The sequence below is a fragment of the Oryctolagus cuniculus genome, chromosome 6, assembly GCF_964237555.1.
Source record: "Oryctolagus cuniculus chromosome 6, mOryCun1.1, whole genome shotgun sequence".
NCBI lineage: Eukaryota > Metazoa > Chordata > Mammalia > Lagomorpha > Leporidae > Oryctolagus > Oryctolagus cuniculus.
The window spans coordinates 153,370,108-153,387,735 of NC_091437.1; the positions used below are offsets into that span (position 1 = coordinate 153,370,108).

The window sequence follows — 17,628 nt, forward strand, 5'->3', positions numbered from 1 at the left end:
CCTTCAGAAAGTTTCACTCTTCTCTATAATTGGTTCCTCATCCATAAAATGGGGATAATGAGACGTACATCAGACTCCATCATTCCCCTGTTAATGTCTCTCCAATGGCTTCCCTGAGGCACCTCCAGACTCTTCATCTTGATCCGCTAGGAAGACCTTGAACAATCTGCCTATCTCTAGCTCTTGCTGCTAGGCGAATGCAGTACCCACTTCCCAGTACTCTGTTCCTGCTACTGTTACATGCTCAGCTCCCACCCTGTAGGGCCAATTTCAAATGTGGTTTCCTCCAAGGGGACTCCTGTAGCTATCCCATCTGCACATGGAAGTGATGAGGGGGAAATGCCACCAGTTCTTCCCTCTCTGATCCTCATTCTTTTCATTTTAAGATGTATGTATGTATAGCTATAGAGAAAGAGTGACGGACTGAAAGAGTGAGGTCTTCCATCCTCTGGTTTACTCTCCAATTGGCCCCACTGGCTGGAGCCAGCCCAGGCCATAGCCAGGAGCCAGGAGCTTCTTCCCTGTCTCCCACATGGGTGCAAGGGCCCAAGCCCAAACAGGGGCCATCTTCTGCTGCTTTTCCAGGCACATTAGCAGGGAATTGGATAGGAAGTGGAGCAATCTGGGACTCAAATTGGCACCCATATGGGATGCCAGGCCAGGAGGCGGCTTAACAGGCCCCTTTGTTTATTTCCGTTGTAGCACTTACTCAGTATCTATTGGTTTAACTGTGCATTTGATATCCCTTCTCTAAAATGTCAGTTACATTCTAGCCAGGTCTTCACTGCCATGTTTCTAGAATCCAAACTCATATCTGGCATGCACCGATTAATCCATAATTAATCATCTCCCAATTAAGTCAATCAATAAATATTGGTACATGAATGTGCCTCGGTCACAGAAACAGCCTGATGCTTCCTCTCTCCCATTGTTTCATCAAGCATGGTACACCAATTACTTGCATTTATTTATTCTGGCATTCATTTTACGTTGGAGTTAGCTCTGCTTTGATTTCTGGAATGATTAAATCACTGACTTGCAGCACTTCATTTCACGGTGCCCAGATGTCCCAAACTGACATACCATCCAGAGTTCTAGGACTGTCTCCTCAGAATCTGGTAAGATTCCATTTCTCCTGTGAAAGAGCCATTTCCGAAAGGGACAGAAGGATGGAGGTATGGAAGCTGAGAGGCCCGGTTATCTCAGAGGTCCCAGGTTATCTCAGATACGCTGTGTGGACCCAGACTACTCAAAGAACCTCTCTGAACTTGGTTTCTTCAACTGTTAATGAAGGATGTAAAGAATTTCCAGCAACAACAGCCTGCCATGCTACATAGCAGCCCCAGCTCTTGAGCCACTGGAGTTAGATGAACATGAGTAAGAAAAAAATAGGAACTTACTTGCTTCATAGAAACAAACCACTTTAAAGCAAATAAGCCAGTGTTATCCACTTGCATACACCTCTCAGCCAGGGTAGACTTTGCTGGGCCAAGCCAGTCCCTGAAATGATTAATTATTGTAACAGCAGAGAGGTAAATGAAGAAGCGACAGATGGCCCATGTGAAATAGTCTAGAATCACCTGCTATGAAATTAATTCCACATCTTGGAGACTTGGGGCTCACAAGACCATGCAAAAAAAATGACTGCTGATAAATTGTGTGTGTTTGTGTGTCAGCCTCTCTGCAAACACCTAAATAATATATGTCGTGTCATGTTTTCTTTCCTCCATCTCGTTTTAATACATTATCATTTATGGAAAACTGCGGGGAAACGTGGAACATCAATCAAGCCATTAATTCCTGAGATTATGCTAATGAGATGCCTGGAGCGTTTGTTTCCCAGAATAGCTGCTCTCCCAGGAAGGATGCACTCAGCTCTCCCAGCTCAGATCAAGAGCCACGGGCATCTGTGGTGGTGTTGCTCTTAAAAGGGTACCCCGCACGTTCGTGCTGGCACAGGGAGGATTTGCCCAGAAAGACAGCAAAGGCCACTGCTTCCCAGCAAGTTGCAGAACACACAAAAAATGTGTGAGATGCAAAGAGTAGGGAATTGAGACCCCAGCTAATGCGCTTATGAGCCCCCCCCCGCCCGCAGTTATCCCTCCTGCTGAGAGCACAGTGGAGGAGGAAGCCAAAAATAAAATAAAGAGCTTCCCAAATCAGATGCTCCATCAGCTACGATGACAAGTGGGGACCGGGAGACCCATGATTTCTATTCACGTGGAAGAAAATCAGGTTAATGAGGTTGGTGTCAGAGGAGAAAACTTCAAAGATAGTGACTACCAACTCACAAAGCATTGCTGGTCCCAGACAACCACGCTGCCCAGTACTGTAAGACTGTCACACACTCACGCTTCTTCAAGCGTGCAGAGGTGACTCAAGGTCGCCCAGCTGGCAGAGCTGTGCTATGTGGCAGACCAAGGGGCACCAGACTCCAGAACCTGTGCTCACCCCACGGTGTGAACTGCACATGCTGCACACACAGGCAGCTCTCCAGAGTTCCACCACTGTGATTCAACCAACTGCAGACAGAAAACACTCGGGGGAAAGTGGCATCTGTACAGGACACGTAGACCTTTTGCTTGTTGTTCCCCAAAAAACACATTCTAAGAACTATTTATGTTACATTAGTAACCAAGGGATGATTTAAAGTCTCTGGAAGGGTGAACATAGGTTATATGTAGACACTGTGCCATTTCATAGAGGGGACTTGAATATCTGGAGATTTGGGTATTGGAGGGTTCCTGGAACCAATCCTCTTCAGATACTAAAGGATGACTGTAAATTAAGAAATTATGAAATAAATGTACTTTTTTTCATCTTTTATGTATTTATTTGAGAGACAGACACATCAACAGAGAAAGAGCTCCCAGCCCTGGTTCACTTCCCCAAATGCCTACAACAGCTGTGACTTGGCTAGAGTTAAAACTAATAGCTGGGAATCCAATCCAGGTCTCCCACATGGATGGCAAAGACCCAACTATTCAAGCCATCACCACTGCCTCCCAGAATCTGCATTGGCAGGAAGCTGAAGTCAGGTACCAATGCTTGGTATCAAACTCAGGTAATTTGTGAAGCCATTCAGAGAAACGTAACATGGGTTTCCTTGACAGTCTTCAAGGTGTTTCAAAACAAAACGAAAGGCTACAAAAGGCCAGCAAGGGGGAACTCGTGGGGATGGGGCTCTGTCTCTTGATGGTTGACTAACAGAATCTAAGTATGACTGAAACAGACACACACACACACAAGGGCAAGTCGAACTGGTGAATCCTAAGGAACTCTCTGGAATGACCTACTATTAACTCCCTGGTTTGGATAATGTTGTATTATAGCCATGCCAGGTATTATCACTGGTGGAAACATTGTGTTGAGGACACAAGATCTCTCCATACATTTGTTTGTAACTTGCTATAAGCCTACAATTATTTCAAAATAAAAGGTTGAAAATAAAAACTCAAAGCTAACCCTTCCAAGAAAACTCCTACTAGAATTCTCCTTGACATTGCCCTCCACATACTCCTGCCCCATTATTCTCTCTGATTCCTGGTTATTAGAGGAACATAGTATCCAGTGGTATGAATCACACTATATTGGAACTATAAAGGAGATGGTAAACTTGAGTCCATTAAATATAATAATCTCCCACAAAGATACCATAAACTACATGAAAAGATAACACATATATGATAAAAAAATTGCAATATATATAATGAACACAATAAACCAAGGTACTTCAAAAGGTTCATGGAAAATGGAACTAAAAGATAAGCTTAAGGTGAGGGTTAGCCCAGCAGTTAAGACACCTGCATTCCACATCAGAGCACATGAGTTTCACGCCCAGCTCTGGCTCTGACTCCAACTACCTGCTAATGCAGACCCTGGGAAAAAGAAGTAATGGTTCAAGTAGTTGGATCACTTCTACTCACCTGGAAGAGATGAATTGAGTCCTTGTCCCCCAGATTCAGCCTGGCCCAGCCCTGGCCATTGTGGGCATTTAGGAAGTGAACTACTGAGTGGAATCTCTCTACTTGTCTGTCTCTGTCTCTCTGTCTCTCAAATGAATTAATTAATTAAAATGTAAGTTTATTCTGTTAGCAAAAATCCTTGAAACCCATGTATAGCATTCAAAGGCCTTCAAAATGGAAAATGTATGTTATCAGAAAACTGCATGGATATCAGAAAATTTTGCACCAAAATAAGCTTAACCTTTATTAGATTTTCCATGAACTTTTTGAAGTACTCACATAAATAATCCAGAATATATAATCATGCATATACATGTAGAGAAACATACATACATATATATATATGTATATATATATATATAAAGATTTCCTAGAAAACCAAAAGAAAATGTTATAGAGCTCAATAAAAATGTGTGGGAAAAGTGGAAAGACAATTGGTGAACTCAAATATAAAGTTTTTTGAGCTTTTTACCCTTATTAATAATCAGGAAAACAGAAATTAAAACAATAACAATACATCATTTCTTTTTTTCACCCAGAAACCTTTTATTTAAGGTATACAAATTTCGTGTATTTCATAAATACAACTTTAGGAACATCCCGCCTGTCTTCATATTCTCATTCCCTCTCCTATTCCAATTCTTATTTTATTATATCATTTCACATCATTAGACTTGAAAACATTTTAAAGTTCTACAATAGTAAGAGTAGATGGATCGAGGAGAACAGAATTTTTAGAAAACTTTTATTTAATAAATATAAATTTCGAAAGTACAACTTTTGGATTATGGAAGTTTTCCCCCCATAACCTCCCTCTCACCACTTGCAAACCATCCCATCTCCTACTCCATCCCCCATCCCATTCTTCATTAGATTCATTTTCAATTATCTTTATATACAGAAGATCAATCTAGTATATACTAAGTAAAGATTTCAACAGATTGCACCTACACAGACACACAAAGTATAGAGTACTGTTTGAATACTACTTTTACCATTAATTCTCATAGAACAACACATTAAGGACAGAGATCCTACATGAGGAGTAAGTGCACAGTGACTCCCGTTGTTGATTTAACTAACACTCTTCTTTATGACGTTAGTAATCACCCGAGGCTCTTGTCATGAGCTGCCAAGGCTATAGAAGCTTCTTGAGTTCGCCAACTCCGATCTTATTTAGACAAGGTCATAGTCAAAGTGGAAGTTCTCTCCTCCCTTCAGAGAAAGGTACCTCCTTCTTTGATGGCCTATTCTTTCCACTGGGATCTCACTCATGGAGATTTTTCATTTAGGTCACTTCTTGCCACAGTGACTTGGCTTTCCAAGCCTGAAAAACTCTCATGGGCTTTTCAGCTGGATCTGAATGCCTTAAGGGCTGATTCTGAGGCCAGAGTGCTGTTTAGGATATCTGCCATTCTATGAGTCTGCTGTGTATCCTGCTTCCCATGTTGAATTGTTCTCTCCTTTTTAATTCTATCAATTATTATCAGCAGTCACTGGTCTTATTTATGTGATCCCTTTTTTTGACACTTAATCCTATCATTATGATCAATTATGAACTGAAGCTGATCACTTTAACTAGTAAAATGGCATTGGTACCTGCCAACTTAATGGGATTTGGAGTCCCATGGCATGGAGAAACAGAATTCTTATAGATTCTGAAAAGAGTATAAATTATTGTAGCAAGTCTGGGAGCCTTTGGGCAACACCTAGTTTGCCTAAAGGTGTGCAAACCCACCAGCTGGAAAGTCCTCTCTGAGACGTACATCCCCAGAGACACTCCCAGAAGTGTGCACAAGATGAGTATACAGGTTTATCTACATTGTAAAAACATTTGGAAATAAGGGCAGCATCTACTTACAGGTGGTGCTAAATCCGGGCAGTTGAATGCCAGTCTGAATTTTTCAGCCCAAAGCCAGATTTTCTGAAAGCAAAGGCATCCTCTGGGCGTTGTCATCTGAAGTCAGGCTCTAGGAAATTAAGCTGTAACTCTGGTGTCTCTGATGCCAGGTCTAGGGAATTCAAATAAATTTGTGAAATGTAAACCTCCTCTCACAGCCTAAGTCTCATAGCCTTATTTTACTTAACATAATATCCTCCAGGTTTATCCAGGTGGTTGCAAGTGACAGGACTTCATTCTTTTTGAAAGCTGAATAGTATTCCATTGTGTGTGTGTGTGTGTGTGTGTGTATCACATCCTCTTCATCCATTCATCATCTTGGCTACTATGATAAGTCCTGCAGTGAATCTGGGAGTGCAGATGTCTCTTCAACATACTGATTTCATTGCCTTTGGATAGATACCCAGAAGTGGGATTGCTGGACCATATGGCTGCTCTGTTTTTTATTTTTGAAGAGTCTCCCTACTGCTTCCCATAATTGCTATACAAAATACATTTCCACCACCAGTGTACAAGGGCTTCCTTCTCTCCACATGCCCACTGACATTGTTCTTTCTTATCTCTCTGGCAGAGGCTATTTTCACAGGTGTGAGGTGATAGCTCACCGCATTTTTCACTGCCCATTTCTAGCAGCATTAGTGATGCTGGGCATTTTTACGCATTCCTGTTGGCCCTTCGTGTGTCCTCTTTTGAGAAATGCTTTGCCAATTTTTAGATTTTTAGATCAGTTTTTTTCCTTTTTTAAAAAAATTTTTATGTATCTGAAAGGCAGAGAAATATAGAGATAGAGACACTGAAGGAGAGAGAGATAGAAAGATAAAGACCTTCCATCCACTGGTACACTACCTAAAGGCCCATAACAGCTGACACTGGGCCAGGCCAAAACCAAGACACAGTGACTCAGTCAAGGTCTCCCGCAGGAGTGGCAGGTACGCAAGTACTTTAGCCATCACCTACTGCCATCCCCAAGGTGTACAGCAACAGAGAGCTAGAATTGTTAACTGGAACTCAGGCACTCTAATATGGGATGTGGACATCAAAGTAGAATCTTAACCACTACATGTCCACACTCTAGGTTTTTTCTCTCAATTTTGAATTACTTAAGTTTCTAAAATAATTTGGATATTAACCCTTTATCAGATATATGGTTGCAAATATATTTCCTATGACTATGCAGGTGCTTTTAAGTTTGATGCAATCTAATTTGTTTATTTTTGCTTTTGTTAGCTGTGCTTTGTGGCTTCAACTCTACAAAAAGCACTGCCATTGCCAGACCAATGCCATTGAGCTGTTCCCCTTGGTTTTCTTCTAGTAGTTTTACATTTCATGTTTTCATGTGTGAGGTCAGGTTTCAATTTCATTCTTTTGAATGTGGATATCCAATTCTCCCAACAGTATTTACTGAAGAGATTGTCCTTTCCCCATTGCATGTTCTTGGCACCTTTGTTAAAAATGAGTTCACACCCAGCACCGTGGCTCAATAGGCTAATCCTCCACCTGCGGCGCTAGCATCCCAGGGTTCTAGTCCTGGTCAGGGCACTGGATTCTGTCCCAGTTACCCCTCTTCCAGTCCAGCTCTCTACTGTGGCCCGGGAGTGCAGTGGAGGATGGCCCAAGTGCTTGGGTCCTGCACCCACATGGGAGACCAGGAGGAAGTACCTGGCTCCTGGCTTTGGATCAGCGTGGTGCACCGGCTGCAGCAGCCATTGGAGGATGAACCAACAGTAAAGGAAGACCTTTCTCTCTGTCTCTCTCTCTCTCTCTCACTGTCCACTCTGCCTGTCAAAAAAAAAATGAGTTCGCTATAAATGCATGATTTTTTTACTATTTTTTCTTTCATTTTTTAAGATTTATTTATTTACTTGAAAGTCAGAATTACAGAGACACAGAGAGAGAGAGAGGGAGAGAGAGAGAGATCTTCTATTGGCTAATTCCATGTCTCATCTACCATCCAGGTCCCTGCTAATGGCCTGGGGAAAGCAGTGGAAGATGTTCCAAGTGCTCAGATCCCTGTTACCCACATGGGACACCCAGATGAAGCTCTTGCTCTTGGCTTCAGCCTGGCTCAGCGATGACCATTGTGACCATCTGGGGAGTGAACCAGTGGATGGATGATCTCTCTCTCTCTCTCTCTGTCTCTCAAATAAATAAATAAATCTTTAAAAACAAAAGTCTTTCCATTCATCTGTATCCTCTTCAATTTCTTTCACCAAACTTTTATAGTATTCAATTCACTGGTCTTTCATTTCCCTGATTAAACTTATTCTGAAGTCTGTGTTTCAGTTTGGTTTAATTTTTTTGTAGCTATTATAAATGGGATTCATTGATTGGTTTCTCGATTCCTTTTCTGGATGGTTCATTGTTTCTGTATGGAAATGCAACTGATTTTTTATGTTGATTTTAGACATAAGCCAAGTGCTATTTTTTTTTTACATGCTACATGATGCTTAGTACAATATTTCTACCTGGTAAGGATTCATACACAGTGTATTGCCAAAAAGTGCAAAATCTAGAAGCGCCCTTTCTCCCACCCAAGTTGACCAGGACCAATGCTGCTTAGCTTCCGAGATCATAAGAGAGTGGACCCGTTCAGGGTGTGGCATGGTATGGCAATAGACTGCAAGTGCCTTTCCTATATCCTGTGACATTCAGAAGTGGTTACTGTTTAAAAACTCCAGCCACAGAACAAATATTAGGGCAGGCCAGCCTGGATGGCCTGGAAATTGTGTTAGAACTGGAAGGCGCATCTCTTAGGTTCTGTTTGGTTTCAGGTCGTTAATTCGCCTCGTGTTTATGTAGAAAAAGATCTCATCTGCCTATCATTCTTGTATTTTGAAATCCTAGGAACTCTCTTGTTCAGTTAAACTGGGGAAACAGCCCTTTACACACACATTTTAAATGCACAAGGAGTGAAGTCCTGAAACAAGCTGCAAAGGTACCTGGTCTTTTGGTTATTATTCCACAGTCAGTTAATGTAAGGACATCAGATGGAAAATTGCCAGCGACCAGCGAATCTCACCCTTGTCTGGCTCTAGCACAGGTAACATTTCATTTGACCTTCACCGTGACACTGGTGAAGGCCACTGTTGGATCCACCATACAAAAGACAGGAGGAATACTAGCCCTGCACAGAGGCAGAACCATGAAAGGGAAGAGGCAGAAGGTAGCCTGAGGCTACAGCCTACAAAGCAAAGTTCATTCTTACAGCCTTATTACACTAACCTCATTTCAGAAGGCAGCTTTCCTATCTGGCCAGCGATCTCTTTCACTTTTTTCAGTTCAAACGGCTAATTCATTAATGAGGCTCAACTTCCGCTTAAACCCCAATAATGGCTTTTACACTTGGTGTCAGCCGTGTTCAGTGCTGCCTAATTAACAAACAAGATGCTTCCCTCTAATCCAGCTGAACAAACAGTCCAGGTGAGAGGCAGGCACTCTGGATTCCAGTGTGAACACAAGGATTCTTCTGGTGGGCAGCACCCTTCTCTTTGCCTTAGTCTTCTCCCAGTGGGAACTCCAACCCTGTCTCATGGGCTGGTTGTGAAGACAAACTGAGATTCGGATAGGAAAGTGTTTTGAAAATGTTACAAGCACTATACAAATTTAGCCACCATTACTACAAGAACAATAAAAGCATTTATCACACTGATAAAGGGCAAGACAGACTTTATGCCTTCCTAGTCTCCAAGAATGAGAATAATTGTAGTTGGCAGACAAATCCACAGCAGTTAACCAAACCCGAGAGTATTTGGAAAAAGGCACTAACAAGTTGGCCACCTCCAAGTGATTTTAAAAGACGCCATAAAAATAAACAAGTATTCCAATGTAATTAATTCCAGTTCCGTCAACCCTTCCTGCTACTTGGAGCAATGTGCCTTGTTATGAAGTAATTACCCTTTGAATCCTTTTAATCCTGGCTGATCATTTTCAGCTTTAATTGTCGTGCTGGGTTTGAATGTTGTTGTAGTTCAAATGCAGCCAATTAGCACAGGCCTGGCCCATGATGTTTTCCGTACAGAGAACACTCCTTTAAGTCCCTGGTGGACTTCACCCCAGATTGTCCCCGTAGCCAGAGTTCATGCCCAGTGGAGGAAGGGCCAGCAGAGGCCCAGAGAAAGCGCTGGAAGCAGGGGGCCACATTCTCTGGGACACAACACAAAGGCTAAAAGTCTCCCAATGCTCATGTCAAAATGCCCGGGATGTCTGGGCAGAGCGGGAGGCCCTTGTCTCTGGAGATATTCAAGCAAATGACACAGGAAGGACAGGCAGGACTTGACCGCTGCATGGAAGGGAGAGGAGCAGGAGGTGGCCTTTGTGACCACAGGATCTCCCCCCTCTCCCCGCCGCCCCGCAGAGATCTAGAATCTGATGTGATCTGGTAACTGAGAGAAAAATGTGGAAGAGTGTCAGCTTCAGGTCTAAGGCATGTAGGGGGCAATCCTGGTTCTTTCTTTCATTTTTTTTTTTTTTTTGACAGGCAGAGTGGACAGTAAGGGAGAGAGACAGAGAGAAAGGTCTTCCTTTACCATTGGTTCACCCTCCAATGGCCGCTGTGGCTGGCGTGCTGTGGCCGGCGCACCACGCTGATCCGAAGCCAGGAGCTAGGTACTTCTCCTGGTCTCCCATGGGGTGCAGGGCCCAAGTATTTGGACCATCCTCCACTGCATTCCCGGGCCACAGCAGAGAGCTGGCCTGGAAGAGGGGCAACCGGGACAGAATCCGGCGCCCCGACCGGAACTAGAACCCGGTGTGCCGGCGCCGCCCCTGGTTCTTTCATTTACTAGCTGAAAACTGTCGAAGTCTCAGAGCAAGACTGCACATTCGTTTAAAATGGGTTTGTTCTGTGATGAATAGGATGATTTGCTTCTTCTCTGCACTTCAGTGCCCACTTCTGGAAAGTGGTCATATGCAGTTTTTTTATTTTGTTTTGTTTCTAAGATTTATTTATTTATTTGAAAGTCAGAGTTACAGGGAGAGAAGGAGAGGCAGAGAGAGAGACAGCGAGCAAGATAAAGGTCTTCCATCCGCTGGTTCAGCCCCCAGTTGGCTGCAGTGGCCGGAGCTGCACCCATCTGAAGCCAGGAGCCAGGAGCTTCTTCCAGGTCTCCCACATGGGTGAAGGGGCCCAAGGACTTGGGTCATCTTCTACTGCTTTCCCAGGCCATAGCAGAGAGCTGGATCAGAAGTGGAGTAGCCGGGACTTGAACTGGCACCCACATGGGATGCTAGCACTGCAGGCAGCAACTTGACCTGCTATGTCACAGCACCAGCCCCTAATGTAGTCTTAACTGCACAAAGTTGTCCTGAATATTAAATGAGCGTATTCACATAGAACACTTTCCACCATAACTACTCTGTAAGCACTCGGTTCCTGGAGCCAGTTCACTGCACCACCTTTATTCTCTATCGGTGGCGTTGTAGCTACGGTTCCTGGCTCATGCCTTGCCTACCACACTCTGTCTACATTACTACCGGATTCTCTTTCTAAATGTAAGACCAGTCCCGTTCTCCATTTGAACAAAACTCTTCTGTTATTCCCTAACAGATAACAGCTGAAGCCCCTGTTCCTTAGCCTGGAGGATAACATCCTTCAGAGTCTTCCATCCCATCATTACCATTTTCAACACCTTCCCCTGCCCACCACCTCCCTTGAAGCCTTTCTCCCAGACTAGTTAACCAGTCCCTACTGCCTGCCACACAGTGAGGGCTTACTGCATTTTAGCCATGTGTTTTCTAAGCCAACGATTCTGACATATGTCTGATACTTACAGGGGAGTTTACAGTATTGGGGAAAGGGGGAGTCCAAACCTGAATGCTACTGCATGGCATTAGACAAGATCCTAACCACTCAGAGCCTCCACTTCCTCATTTGAAGTGGCTGGGAATAATAGCATCCTTGTAGAATGATGGTGAAAAGTACAAGGGAGGGTCTGTGTCCCATCCGTACCACGATGCCTGGCACACAGTGGGAGCTCCAAATCCACCGGCCTCCCTCCTTCCCCTCCATCCTCCCTGGAGCCAGTCAGCACAGCAGCACCAGGGAGGGCCCGAACACCCAGAGCAGGCCTCCCCGGACAACAGGTGCAGCCACACAAGCACTCATTGGGCATCCACCCAACACCAGGCACCAGAATTGTCACTGGGGGTACAGAGGAGGAACACAGACTGAGTTCTCACTCTTGGGGAGCTTGGGACTTGGAGGACCCACCACACCTCAAAGCAGGCTTGGGTGATGTCTCCCAGGGAGGCAGGGCATAAGGGAAGGAAGAAAGGCCAAGGGCCAAAAGGCTCTGAAAGGCTGTGCATTTGAGAACTTAGACTTGCTCTAGATTTCAGAGAAATTATTCAGGCTTGTCTTTGCCATTGTTAAAAAAGCAATCACGTTTTTGAACCAGGCACTAAGTGGCCTCTTCATGGACCTTGATGAGGATAGAAAACAAAGCCACACTGACAGACACCATCTCTCACAACCGGACCCTACATGTCACCCTCCCAATAAAGTTGTGAAAAAGACCACCTGTCTCGGGCTTTTCAGATCACTGCAGTTTGGTGGAATCAGAGCGACAAGTCTCCTGGACCCATCATGAGCCACAAATCCATCATTCTTCCATCTTCCACATCCTTCCCTCCTGTTGCATGCTGAGTGGATGTCGCCTACCCCCATGGTTAATTTTTATATAATTTTACATACATTTTAATTTTGCTTCACATGCCCATAAATATTACAGGGGGAAACACAGAGCATCACTTCTTTACCCATGTCACCGCATCCCTGGGAAACTGTCTGAGACCTGAGTTCCCATACCCTGGCATTAGGGCAAAGAACAGCTTGGCATTTAAGAAAGTGGGAGATAGAGCTGAAGCTTAAGAAGAAAAAAGAAGGAAGGAAGAAAGAGAAAGAAATTAAGGGAGGGAGCGTCTATAAAAGTTAAATATGTCCCCAGTCATATGACCCAGCCATTCTTCTCCAAGAAAAATGAAAATACATCTCTATACAAAGCGTCTACATAAATATTTGTAGAAGGTTTCTCTGTAATATCCCAAAACTAAAGCAACCACGTGTCTATCCATCAATGAATGGATAAGCAAATTGTGGTACATGCATACAATGAAATACTACTCAAAAATAAAAATGGATCAACTTACAACATGGTTGAGTCTCAAAATAATTACACTGAGTAAAATACACTTCACAAAAAAAGAGTTCATACTGTATAATTCCATTTTTTTTAAAAAAAGGAAAGTTCTACAAATGCAGACTAATACATGTTGGGAAAGGGGGAAAGGGAAGAAGAGATTACAGAGGGACACGGGACACTTTAGAGAGTGACAGATATGCTCATTATCTTGATTATAAGGATGAATTTGTGGATATCTTTTCATATATAAACCTCATCAAACTGTCCACGTTAGTCATGTGAGCTTATTGGGTGCCAACTACACTTCAATAAAGTTGGTATAAAATAAAATGCCTGGTATACTGAAAACAGTGTTGACCAAAAGAAGAAACAAGAGCAATGAGATAAACAGGTGATTGGGGGAGAACTTCTCAGGGCAGAGAGACGTTCCCCAATCACTTTATTGTCCAGAAACTAGACTTGGATGTGCCAAAGTTCAAGCAGACAAAACGGAGACTGAGAAAAAAAATGCTGAGCATCAGCCGACATGGTGTAGCCTTGGATAACCATGAAAAAGATTTCTGTAGAGCTGTCCTACTCAGAAATGCACATGGTTAAAAATGGCGCTGCGGCTCAATAGACTAATACTCCGCCTAACGGTGCCGGTACACGGGGTTCTAGTCCAAGTCGGGGCGCCGGATTCTGTCCCGGTTGCTCCTCTTCCAGACCAGCTCTCTGCTGTGGCCCGGGAGTGCAGTGGAGGATGGCCCAAGTGCTTGGGCCCTGCACCCGCATGGGAGACCAGGAGAAGCACCTGGCTCCTGGCTTCGGATCAGCGCGGTTCGCCGGCCGCAGCGGCCATTGCAGGGTGAACCAATGGAAAAGGAAGACCTTTCTCTCTGTCTCTCTCTCTCTCACTGTCCACTCTGCCTGTCAAAAAAAAATGGAGTAACTTACTTAGAAAGGAACACACACATACATACACACACACACACAGGAGCTTAAAAACAGTGCTGGTAACTGGTATGACAAGATGTGAATCATCTAAAACCAACCAAATACTCGGCTGAATGCAGCTCTGCTCAGCCTACAAGTGGCTCCTGCATCAGACAGTAGTAGCTGGAAGAGTCCCACTGAGGAAGACACAAGTAAACCACCAGGTCCCAGGAGCCACAGGATGGGACCTTGAGAGAGGAGATGAGACCAGGAAGAGGGGTAGCAGGGAAGAAAGCAAAATGACTTGTGTGTGAATCCCATTGCCCAGGGCATTGCCAAAACTCACGGGCTGGCTTAGCCCATGGACAGTAACTGGCTGCTACTGTTTGCTGCAAATTGACGCAGGCCAAGAAGGGCTGCAAGAGTTCATACGGGTGTCCCTCTCATTTTGGAAATGAGGCTGGAGTGCTGAGGACAGAAATGATTTCCCCCCCAAAATCTACCCTTTTGTGAATGTATACCATACTGACCCTTTTAGGAAACAACGTAAGAGGCTACCGCAAGCGGGAGCCCTAGCCAGATTCCCAAGGCATCCATCTTCTCTCCCCCACTTCCAGGAGTGTGACCGTGGGCATTTATTAAACCTCTTACTTTCCTCATTTGTAAATAATATCACAATAGGGTTATTGATCAGAGCTCTTCAGAAAAAAGAGAATCAAAAGGATAGGATCTGAAGGAAGTGGCTCACACAATTGCAGGCTCACAAATGGCCTCGACCTTTCAATTAAGAAGACCAGAGTCTGATTTGCAAAACGTTTTCACATCTGTTATCTCATTTGATCCCAAAACATCCCGACATGCCTCCTTTTATTCAGTAAGCTCTACTTTTATCTGCCTATGTGCTAAGTGTACATTGCACAGATAAGAAAACTGAGCCTTTGAGAGGTTTTGAAATGGATTACCCCAGGTCAAATACCTGGTTAATCACAGAACCAGGACTTATGCCTCAACTTGCCCATGATAGCTCTCCCTTACTTTCCTTAATCTGTGAGATTGTCTACGCACTGTCTGCTCTGAAAGCTGAGCCGCCGTATTGTGTCTCTGCTGAGTTATACTTGGCCCTCGGTATCAAAGAATTCCACATGCCAGGATTCAACCAATCACAGATCAAAAACAGTTTTTAAAAAATCACATTTGTGCTGAACATGTGTAGACGTTCTTTCTTGTCATTCGTCTCTAAATACTAGAGTAGAACAACCGTTTACACATCATTTGCACTGCACTACACGTTACAAATAATCTGGAGATGATGTAAAGTACGTGGGAGGATATATGTAGGTTTTGTGCAAATACTATGCCATTTTATGTAATGACCCTGAGCATCCTCAGATTTGGGTATTTTTTAGTGGGTGCTGGAACAAATGCTTGGAGAATGTCGAGGGCTGACTGTGTCACTGAAGCCACAGCATTGGTGGCCATTCTCCCCTCTCAGAGTACCCAGCTCTGCTCTCCATAGTGAACTGCCCTTGTCCACCGCATGCTATTGTTCAGCTTCACTGTGTGCTACCATCCAGCATAAAGAAGACACCACACTGGTTAAGATAACCTGGTTTGTTCTGCCTAGGAATCTCGGTTTTGAAGTTCAGCACTAGCAGCTTCCTCCCCACCATCCCAGAGGCACAATCGACCCACCTTCAGAACCCCGATGCTTTCTTCCCAAAGTCCCCTTACCCATTGTCACTTCTGACACTCTTTCTTCTTTGCTGTAAGGGGATCAAATGTGGTCGTGGCTGTTGTATGGTAGGTGCAGCGCCTAGCTTGTTTTCCCTTTACAAGGTTACTAGGGTCTGGAGAGACTGAGTCAGACCTTGGCCCCAGCACTTCCCAACTATGTATATTTGGGGCATATCATTAACATCTCTGCCTTAGTTTCCTCATCTGTCATGTGGGGAGATATTAGTAACCTTCTCATGGAATGGTTGGGCACGTCAAATGTGGTCATTCAGCCCTGGAACTTAGCACTATTCAATGCCTGGCAATTAGTCCTGTAAGCATCCACTTTAAGAACAGAAACCACAACCCTGCAAGGAGATACAAGTAGGGTCATTTAACAGATGAGAATACTCAGAGTGCCACATAATAGTGGGGTTAATCAATATTTATTGAATAAAAGAGTGTTTATTGTTCTCATGCCGATACTGACTTCGAGGAATTTTGCTAAGGAACAATTCCTACCTCACCCAAAAATAAATACCATCTTGATTTCTTACCTGGCCAGAGAAATGCACTTGAGCCATTCCCTCCAAAATCATTTCCACTGCCATGATGCTGTGAAGGTGCTTCAGTTGATCGTGCGGTAATTACTGTGTCATTCTTAAGCAATGGATTTTCTGAATTCAAGAGAAAAAGCTCTATGAAAAAGTCACATTTTATCATGAATTTTTTTCACTGCTATCTCATTTACTTTTAAATTGGACTTACGTGTGTTTGAACTTGTCCCTGAACTCTTAGTCATGCAAACCACAAGCGTACACTTTGTAAAGACAGTTGGCCTCATGCAAGATCCACAGGGCAGAGACAATGACTCAATTTTTTTTTGAGAGACACACTTTCCCCTTCCGTCACTCCAGCTGTATCGGCTCTCCCTTTTGAAATGGTAGCTCTGTGGATCTTGTTCATTCTTCAAAGCAACTGTCTTTCAAGAAGTGTTTCCAGGGAAATTGACCCTGAACAGCATCATCGAGCTGCAGTAACATCTTTGGACTACACGTGTCTGATCCGAATGAATGCCATCACTCTCCTCTGCCCTCCTCATCACAGTGACTGCAGTCTCTCCCCAAAGCATCAACCAACCAGCCTTCAGCAGCCATTCATGAGGAGCACCTTTCAGAGGTTAGACCACACTCCTCTGACTGCTCCAAATTGCATTACAAGTAGACAGGAGAGGAGAGGAGAAAGCCAAAAGGCTAGAAGCCACCCTGACCCAACTTGAAGCTGACAGCTGAGGCTTCATGAAGAACACAGGAGGAGGGCTGGAGAGGACATTCTTGAAACCAGTGCACAATCTCTACTATTGCCCATTCCAAACCTACTTCCTCCCTGGGTCTTCATTCCCAAAGGTCAACCCAGAAGTTAAGATTCTAAAATCTCCTCTTCTTGATAATATGCTATTCGCATTTTTGCATAGTTTCTGAGATGAATTGAATTATGTCCCCCAAATGTTGAAGTCCTAACCCCTAGGATCTGTGGATATGACCTTTATTTGGAAACATGCTCATTGCATAGCCAAAGGTAAGTGCTCCAGGCCAGCAGTGTATGTTTTCTGCAGGATTTGAAGTTCCCTTGTGAGTCTCTCTTGCCTTTGCCCCTCTCTATCCTGACCTGTCTCTCATATTCACTAGCTGTAATTTTCCTCCCTTGCTCTGCTTTTGCTCCAAACCAATGAGATGAGTATCCTTCAAAGATGAGATGTGACAGCAAGTCAGCCACTTGGGGAAAAAGGTCACATGAACACAGGGGCCAGGACTGAAGGGGTGCATCTACAAGCCAAGCAAGGCCAAGCATTGCCAGAAACCCCAAAATCAGTGACAGGCATTGAACAGATTCACCCCCAGAGCCTTCAGAGCCACATGCAAAAGCTGGGGTCTTGCATGCCTCCCCACCAGAACTGTGGGGAAGTAAGTTCCTGTGGTTTGAAGCCACCAGCCTA

The 17,628-nt window shown here is 44.0% G+C and overlaps 1 long non-coding RNA gene across 1 annotated transcript in view; it reads right to left on the reverse strand.

Moving 5' to 3' along the window:
* Nucleotides 1-16,399, reverse strand: part of LOC127490620 (uncharacterized) — a 69,075-nt gene extending 52,676 nt beyond the window's left edge. The window contains exons 1-2 of the long non-coding RNA XR_007918733.2: nt 16,190-16,399; nt 5,827-5,977 (exon numbers count right to left, since the gene is read on the reverse strand). This is a non-coding gene — a long non-coding RNA (uncharacterized lncRNA). The remainder of the gene's footprint in view (nt 1-5,826; nt 5,978-16,189) is intronic.
* Between the last annotated feature and the right edge of the window lie 1,229 nt (nt 16,400-17,628).